Genomic DNA, 10,058 nt, shown 5'->3' with positions numbered 1-10,058 from the left:
AGGAGGTATTTGCAGAAGGCCTCCCTGCTCACTCTCAGGAAACTCTAGTTTTAAACATGTCACTGCAAATCCTTCTCTAAATGATGCAGTGCAAACTGGATTTTCTGCATGGTAAGCAACTGTTTATTAATGGCTCCCAAGGGGAAGTCCATATGCACACCAGTACAGTGCATTGACAATGTTGACTGGCTTCCACACATTGAGATTGAAAGCATCCACTATGAAGCTGGGTAGAACAGCGCTATGAATTTTCTGTCTGCACAGAGTAAACAATGTAATTTAAGTCAAAACTGCTATTCTTTGAAGAAAAGAACACTTAACCTCAGACCACAACCTGCAATCAATAGTTTTGTGAGAAACAGCTCACTGCAAGCCAATTGACAATTTTCTCCCCCTGTTTGTCCACTTCTCAGCATTCTATAATTTCAATGCCCACAAAAACAACTCTAGAAGAATTGGAATGTGAAGTTTTGACCCAGGAAAATGTGCACAATTATTTGAATGAATTAGCACTTGATGTAGTGGAAGTGGAGACAGTGATGATGCACTGATTAGAGCACTGGGTAAGATGCAAGAGACCCAGGCTCACATCTCTACTTGGTATAAAGCTCACAATATGGGCTAAGACAAAGGTTATCTCACAACTTAAGAGGATGACCACGAGAGTGAAAGTCTGTTTGAGGTAAAGCAAAACAAAAATGTAACAAATAAGTATGTGCATTCATTTTTCAGCACTATGGACAGTTCTGCAGGTGTAAAGTCTTCAACCAGCTTTTTCTTTGGTGAAACAGGGAGGAGGGAACCCTTTTGATCTCCCCAAAAGTGTATGCTGTGGATCCTGGGACCTGCATAGACAAAAACTATATGTGAATGGGGCTGTAGTATGGAGAAAAATTGGGTAAGACTGAGTGGAAAAGCTGGCTAGTTCCAACCCAATGTACTCACAAGAGAAAATGCATTATTATTGCCAATACTGTGCCCAAACTATATGCAATGTATGAAATTTATTAGTTGCATTTAAAGTGTGTGTGTCTTTAAAAGAAAACACTGTGAGGGGACACAATGTATCATTTTCTGATTTAAATACCCGTAAATGTACTAATTCTCCTGTGCACAAAAAGTGGCAGTGGCAGGAGGGGGGGCAGATTTAAGTCAGGAAAATGGCATTGAGGGAGTTAAATATCCCATATAGGACCATTTCCCCAAAGTGATTCATACTGTTCCACTTCTTGTGGTTGTTATGATCATTAAAACAAAAGCAGACAAAATCATACAGGAGGTCTTGATCCCAACATGTCTAGTTTGGCCTGGACTCCTGAGTCAAAAATCCACATAGAAGACCTCAGTAAATTCACAGGGCTGCAATTTATTGTATGTACCAAGACTCTCCAAAATGTGCAAGTAGTTAAACTGGATGAAATTGGACAGCTGTCTTGTTTGTAATTTACAGCTTATCAGTTTTTCCCTGAGAAAAAGAAAGCTTTAAAAAAATTCTTTGTTACACTTTTGGGATGAAAAAAAATATACACCTGAAGTTTTAGAATGCCATACCTAAGTTATATTTGATCTTACTCTAAAATCAATGGAGTAGATTTTACTCTAAATATAAATAGCAGATTAACAGAATGTATTTTTGCTCAAAATTATCATGCTTTATTTCTCTTGTGGATATGATGTAATAATGCAAGTTTAGTTGCCATGGGAAGCTGTTTTAAAATGCACCTTTGGGAAGCATGCTGCAATCCTTGATCTGCATTTTTTTGTAACAGTCACAGAGATTTTTTACAAGGGATTTTATCCAACAGTAGTGGTTGATATGAGCTGGATCTTACTGAAATCATTCTTATTACCTCTTCCTCAGCTCCTGGCACATATGAAAGGTCCTTACCCAGTGACTATCTCTGAGCCAACTGATGATTTCTTCTCAGCGGTCCTGTACTTTTTCAGCCCCCTTAGATCTATCAACATTAATTAGTGGAAATCATCAGGAACTTTACCCAACAGATTGACAAATTCTAAATGGAGTTCGAAATGGTAGCAATGAGGTTTTTTTCCAGTAGTAAAGAAATGTTAATCCTTTCTCTAGCCCCAAGCATGAGAGCAGTTCTGAACAGGAAATACAAGGGGAGGGGGGGGGATGAAGAATTACAGAGAATGGGAAATGCTCTGCTCCTCTGGCTCAAGCTCTAGTTTTTCTCCATCCCCCCTTCTCACTGACCACTCCCCCTTCCTGTCTCAAACTCTTATTTCCATTTCCTCTCACCACTGCTCAAGCTGCACTTTCTCTCCTATTGGCTCTATTTTCCTGCACCTACATCTCCTTTTCTTTTTCCTTGTGGCACCCTCTACCACCATATTGAGTGCCATTTAGGATTGCTATGGTAACCCAATGTGTTTCCTGAACTCCAATTTTTTGCAATGTCTCTCAGCCAAACCTACATCTCAAAACTATTGTAAGGATATTTAAGAGGAGAAAACCATATGTGCTGCCCTGAATCTTGGGAGGAAAGTGAGATTAAAAAATTATAATAGATAAATGTAATATATTTTTCATTCCTAGTAGATTTATCACTCCTAATTAATGGGGGTTTTGTATCTTTCCATCCCTGGATATTCTTTTCACCTTGCAGGGCTCAAATTACTTGAAAAAAAATCAATCTTTGGTTTATAGAAGCAAGTGAAAGTTCATATAATATAGATACATTCTTGAGTTTCTGAGATTATATTCTTGGGAACCCCATCTTTTCATGTAGAAGAAAGAAATGGATGAAGTTAGCATGCATCGTCCTTCGAGTCCTGACTTTTGCAGCCTTGCTCTGATTTCTTGCTTTTGCTTTGTCATGTGGCTGACTGTGGAAATAATGCTACAATAATAGAAAGTGGAGGCATTTAAAAACTATAGGATAGATGCTGGTGGGGGGTTATATTGCCAACTAAGTAAGATTTTGAGCCATAGCAGATACTCAGAACGTGAAAGAGCCCAGATTACTATCTCTTAATAGCTTGTACTAAACTGAAAGAATATATGGCAAAGATTAGTTACATTGTAGCTCATATAGACTGGCACAGTGAAGAAAGAACTTCTGCTGTGCTTTTTGAGGAAAAAATTATCACGCATTTTTAAAGTTGTACTTCTAATTGCATCAGCAGAAGAGAACTGGCAGTTCCAGTGGTGATGGGAGTGGAGGAAATCTTGAAGGCTAGCTACTGGACAGCAGCAATAGTGGAAGGTGACTCTGGTGGAGGATCTTTGACAAACAATGGCAGTGTTGTGTCAGAAGAAGGCAATGGTAAATCTCTTCTGCTAATCTTTTACCTTGAAAACACTATCATGAGACAATCCAAAATGAAAGAAGATACAGTGCTGTAAGACAGGACTCTCAGGTCAGATGTCATTCAACTGGCTACGGGGGAAGAGCTGAGGGCTGTTCTTAATGATGGGACTGAATTAAAGAAGTGGATGTGAACAGATGCAAAAGGAACATGTAAAGCTGTGCGACACATAAAAGGAACAAGGAACATTAAAAGTATGAAGCAAGGTAAGCTAGAAATCATAAAACAAGAAATGGAACATTTAAACATTGCAATCCTGGGTGTGAGTGAACTAATGTGGACCAACTAAGGACATTTTCAGTCAGAAAACAACAAAGTGTTTTACCATGGAAAAGACAAACTCAAAAGAAATGACGTTGGTCTAATAGTGAGGTAAGATATTGCACAAGCAGTCAAGCGCTACAATGCAAAGTCTGACTGATTAGTATCAATCAGACTTCATGGAAAGCCTGTTAACTTAACCATCATTCAAGTTTATACCCCAGCTACAAATGCTGAGGAAGAAATTGAAAACGTTTACACAAGTGTCAAAGAAGAAATTGATCATACATCTAAATAAGATATGCTGATAATCATAGGTGACTGGAATACAAAAGTAGGAAACAAAGCAGAATCAAACATTGTTGTAAAGTTTGGATTAGGATCACAAAATGAAGCAGGAGAGTGACTTCAGGCAACCAAAAAGAATTATATATGTGGAAATCACTGGGTGACCAATACAGGAACTAAATGGATTACATAATTGAAAGCAGAAGATGGAGCAACTCTATTCTTTCTGCTAAAACAAGACCAGGAGCTGATTCTGATACAGATTATGAGTTGCTAATGTCAAAAATTAGAATAAAGCTGAAGAGAAACACTAGAAGAACCATAGTGCTAAAATACAATCTAAATAATATTCCCGAAGAATTTAAAGACCATGTAAAGAACATTCCAATTCTAAAAAAAGTGTGATGCCAAGGAGTGCAGCAACTATTGGACTATCACAATACTTTCCCATGCAAGCAAAGTGATGCTCGAAATTCTACAGCAAAGACTCTTACCATATATGGAACGAGAAATGCCAGATGTTCAAGCTGGATTCAGAAAAGGAAGAGTCACTAGAGATCACATTGCACATTTACTATGGCTAATGGAAAGCACCAGGGAATTTCAGAAGAAAATCAGCCTATGTTTTATATATTACATCAAAACTTTTAACTGTGTGGCTCTTGAAAAGCTATGTATAGTGTTAAAGAAATGGGATTGCCACAACATCTGGTTGTTTGATGCACAACCTGTACTCTGGACAAAAGGCTACTATTAGGACAGAATATGGTAAAACAGAATGGTTTCCAATTGGCAAAGGTGTCAGACTAGGATGCATATTATCTCTGTACCTGTTCAACCTCTGTGCAGAGCATATCGTAAAGAAACTGGATTAGATTTAGAAGAAGGTGGAGTGAAAATTGGTGGAAGGACAATTTGCGATATGCAGATGACACCAAGTTACCAGCAGAAATTAGTGAGGATTTGAAACAACTATTGATGAAGATTAAAGGAGAAAATACCAAAGCAGGATTACAGCTGAATGTCAAGAAGACAAAAGTAATGACTACTGAGGAATTACACAATTTTAAAGTTGATGATGAGGAAATTGAAATTATTAAAGATTTTATATTCCTTGGCTCAATCATCAACCAAAAGGGAGACTGCAACCAAGAAATCAGAAGAAGACTGATACTTGGAAAAGCAGCTGTGAGGGAGCTAGCAAAGATCCTTAAAGATAAAGATGTCTCTTTGGGGACCAAGATCAAGATAAGCCAAACTATGGTATTCCCTATTACTATGCATGGATGTGAAAATTGGACAATGAAGAGAACTGACAGGAAGAACATTGATTCATTTGAAATGTGGTGCTGGAAGAGAGTTTTGTGGATACCATGGATGGCCAAAAAAACAAATAAGTGGGTTCTAGATTTAATCAAGCCTGAATTCTCCCTAGAAGCTAAAATGACAAAACTGAGATGATCATACTTCAGTCACATCACGAGAAGGTGAGATTCTCTGGAAAAGTCAATAATGCTGGGAAAAGTGGAGGCAGTAGGAAAATAAGAAAACCTAAAACAAAATGTCTTGACTCAATAAAAGAAGCTATGTCCTCTAGTTTGTAAGATCCAAGCAAGTCGGTTAATGATGGGATGTTTTGGAGGTCTTTCATTCATAGGGTCACCATAGGTTGGAGGCAACTTAATGGTGCATCACACATACACAATAAATGTTTATTATAAGTCTGCTACAGTTGAATTCATTGCAGTATGTCATTCACTTCACAGCATTGCTAAACAGTTGTTCTCTCTGTTCTTAATGGTGTTTTAGATACTTTGCCTTTCCACATATATTAAATACTGAAATGTCCTAGATCCAGAGGAGTTAGCCGTGTTAGTCTGTAGTTGCAAAATAGTAAAGAATCCAGTAGCACCTTTAAAACTAACCAACTTTATTGTAGCATAAGCTTTTGCGAACTACAGCTACATCTACACCTGTAGTTCTCCAAAGCTTATGCTACAATAAAATTGGTTAGTCTTAAAGGTGCTACTGGACTCTTTACTATTTTGAAATATCCTATTGGTTTTCTGATTCGCCTAGGTCTATACTCAGGGGTAGCGCCAGGGTTTCTGGCACCCACAGCTGCCCCTACGTGTGCGTGCACATAGTGCACGCGCGTGCCCCCGGACTGTGTGAAGATGTCACTGTGTGATGATGTCATCATGCAGCAAGCCAGCCCCATTGGCTGGAGGGTGGCTAGAATGGTGTGCGGAGGCTGCCCACGCTCCCAGTCAGGCGCGGCGGGTGGCTGGGGAGGTTCCGCATGCCACCCTGGATGCCTGCCGTGCCTGGCCCATGGCTGCTGCGCCTGGCTGGGGGCATGCATTGGTGGCGGCGGCGGTGGCGGCGTGGGGCTGGCTGGCTGCAGCAGCTGTGGGCCAGCCACAGCAGCTCTGTGGTGTGCGCCTCCGCCCCTGGCACCCCCTCTGGCACCCCCTTTGGTGGCTCAGCACCTGTGGTGCCCGCCTCACTGCCTCAATAGTGGCGCCAGCCCTGTCTACACTGGACCATCTAAACTGGATATGGCTTAATCAGTGCTAAGTATCTGGTGGTGAGATGCATGGTTTCCAGATATATCAATGGATCAAGAAATGCATGGAGATCCATCTCCCTACTGGAGAGATGTGTAAGCGCCTTTTTTCAACCTTATGATATTCAAAGGAAAGAAGAAGCACAAGTGCCCTCAGGAGCCTGATTTTTTTGCTACATTTTATTTTATTTTATTTTTATTTATATGTTTATTTATTTATTTTAATTTTAGATAAATAAAAGAATAATTGTGAGATACTGAACAGAAGAGAAAAAAATAACCCCACCCCAATTTCCCTCCCTCTCCCACCAATCCCTCCCCTTCGTCTTATTTTATAAGTTAATGAGACTTAAATAAGGTAAAATAGTAGCAATCCGTAACTGTCATGCTCAGGTTAAGCAAGACAGTTATCAGCCTAAACTAACTACTTTAATTGTTACTTAGTGAAAGGAGCTTAGAACTATTCTAATTATTCTAAATTGGTTCTCCCAACCCCTATCCCATAACTTCTAAGAAGTATTTAAATTTACTACATTTTATAAAGTGGAAAACGTAAAGTAATTTAGAGCAAGTCTCTTTAAAGCTCTTGTTTGTTTCCTCTGTAAGCTAGGGATAATATCCTTTACTTACATGCTTCGTGGGAGTGCTGGGAGGTTAACTAATAGGTGAATTTACAGGATTTTATATATCATATAATGCAAATGAAATAATGAATATAAATACATTGATTCTTCATATAAATTTCATATATAATATCCATTGGTTATCTGAGAAGCTATGCAAAACAGAAGCCTTATCTTCTGACACCTGATGGACTGGTAATAAAGAAAAGAGTCTTCAATGTGTGCATCTATGTGAAATCAAAAACAATTTTCAGGCAGCCCTTGCAGGAACTGCATAGGAGAACGAAAATTATTTTGGATTTCAGACTGCAGCTGAAAAGTGTACTTGGCTATTCAGCTGCAAACATAGGTTTAACTTTGAAGCAAACAGAATGAAATGGCCATCATGTATAAGATTTTACCAAAATGGAAAATGAGAGAAGCCTTCAAAAAAAGGCTAGTTTAAAACAGTATAAAAATTGGTCATATAAAATTGAGTCTACCATCCTATATCTATTTTTAATACACATTTGGATTAAAAATAACAACCCAAACAGCAATGGAACAGCTCAAAAAAGCCAGTCTTACATTAGCAGCAATGCACCTCCACAGCAGCTTTTAGAACTATGAATTTTTAGAACATGAAAGGATGGAGCACTAGCTAGGACAGCTCCTTGCATTCAGATAGCATCTGATACCCAAAACTCTAACAGATAAACATACGCCATCTGGATTACAGAGTACCGCAAGCAGAAAACAGGAAAGGTCAAGGCATGTAGCAACAGAGAGATGAATGTAGGTTGAAATAAATGTAGCAAAGCATGGCCAGAGGCAGATCTTTCAAGGCAGACTCCTAATGGCTACTAGAAGGTCTTCACTGGGGCCTTGTCTATAGGAAACATTTTATGGCAATTTATTTAAACTTGCTGAGGAAATCGTAGATTTATGTAATCCTAAACAGCATTACATGCTTCTAAGTCAATTGATGTCAGTGACTTAGGGGTGAATCTCTGCTTAGGACTGAACAGCATAATAATCATGGGAAAGCCCTGTTACATATCTTATTTATATGACTATGCCAAGTTTCCAAATGCATATGTTCCCCTCCAACCTAGAAAACTGATCTTGGCTCAGCTCAATTTCAAATACTGATGCACAGCAGTACATAATCCTACTATGTATCGTATGTTTACCCTGATCTGGATAGCCCAGGTGAGCCTGATCTCATCACATCTCAGAAGCTAAACAGGATCGGCCTTGGTTAGTAATTGGATGAGAGACCTCCAACGAACACCAAGATTGCAGAGCCAGGCAATAGCAAACCACCTCTGATAGTCTCATGTCATGAAAACCCCACCAGGGGTTGCCATAAGTCAGCTATGATTTGATGGCACCACACACACATCATATGTTTAAGTGGCCATGATTCTCCTGTTTTATTATTCCATTATGAGGGACTTCTTGAAAAATAGGGGGACCGGTGTTGTTTTGCCTACTGCCTTTATTGGCTGGTTGGGACTTTCCATCAAGGGGAAAAAAAAAAGAAATGAAGGCCTGTTTAGTGTAGTGGTTAAGAGTGCAGGACTCTGGAGAACCAGGTTTGATTCTCCACTCCTCCACTTGAAGCCAGCTGGGTTACCTTAGGTCAGTCACAGCTTCTAGGAGCTCTCTCAGCCCCACCTACCTCACAGGTTGTTTTGTTGTGGGGATAATAATATACTTTGTAAACTGCTCTGAGTGAGTGTGAAGTTGTCCTGAAGGGCAGTATATAAATCGAATGTTGTTGTTGTCATTGTTATTATTTCCAAAGTGGATTAGAAAGCCATGCCTTCCTCCTTTAGGATCAATTCTGTTAATCTGAACACATTCCACTTAGTCCATCACAAAATGTTTCCAAGAGTATAAGAGGTAGGTGCCAACTTTTTCATATTAAACAGATTAAAATCTATCACTTTCCACTGTCTGCTAATCTTCAATGTTGTGAAGTTTTAAGTCTCTTTAAATATTTTGGCTACCAGTGATCATCATTATCAGTATTCCTAAGGGATTGCATTCTACCACCTTTTCTGCTGGAAAAAAGAGAAAGGAGGGTCCTTTCTTGACTGCAGAAAGAAATGGGGTGGTAACTGCAGTGGGGATGGAAATTGACAAGATTAAGCGTAATAGCTGGTAGGATCCAACTTCCTCTATTTATGAACATGTAAAATCAACCATCTGATCCACAGTGACAATCAGTTTTACGATAATTCTACAGGTGTAGAAACGGTTAATTTTACTTTTTCCTTGGTTGTCTTTGCTTTCTCTTATTGCTTTCTAGTGTGTTATTAAAATGTACACCTGCTTGCTAATTTATATTGGTATGAGTGCCCTGCTTCTTGGAGCAGTAAGAAGTTCCATGGTAGTGCTTACCAAGGTTACTTTTTGGAAGAAAGAGTACTAGGCTTACAGTGTTTTTGTAGTACTTGTAAATCACAAATACAAGTAGTGAATAGGTGGTAAACAGGAATTCTGGAAAATCTGCTTTCCTGACCTAGAAGCCACTGAGCATGGTTTATATTGAACTACAAGCATGTGATACAAAGTCATATGACATCAGAAACATCTGTCAGGAAGAGAGAGAGACAGAATTATGATCTCACACCAGTATCAAGGCTGTGACCAAAGAGTTGCTGAAAGGAAATGAGAGAACAAAGTTACCATAGTGAGGAACAGGCTAATCTGATCTATTGAGGAAGCCTCTGCTGCCATTATGTAACATCTTCTGTTGCTCCACTCAGTGCATATGCACAACAAGGCAGGAGGCATGACTTTTTCTCTACTCTTCCAAAAGGCAGAGAAAAAGTTGGTTCTACTATATGGGCTTATGACCTACCATGCTATCCCATATCATATCTCCAAGGTGCTTCAGCAAACTCACAGCACACTCTGTCTGCTTCTCTTTCTGGCTGATTCCATGCAGAGGTTTATCTCTGTTTCAGCAGCTCTAGTAGGGTGCCCCCCACATC

Source organism: Eublepharis macularius, chromosome 3, assembly GCF_028583425.1.
Source record: "Eublepharis macularius isolate TG4126 chromosome 3, MPM_Emac_v1.0, whole genome shotgun sequence".
Taxonomy (NCBI): Eukaryota; Metazoa; Chordata; class Lepidosauria; order Squamata; family Eublepharidae; genus Eublepharis; species Eublepharis macularius.
Note: the sequence above shows the minus strand (reverse complement) of the source record.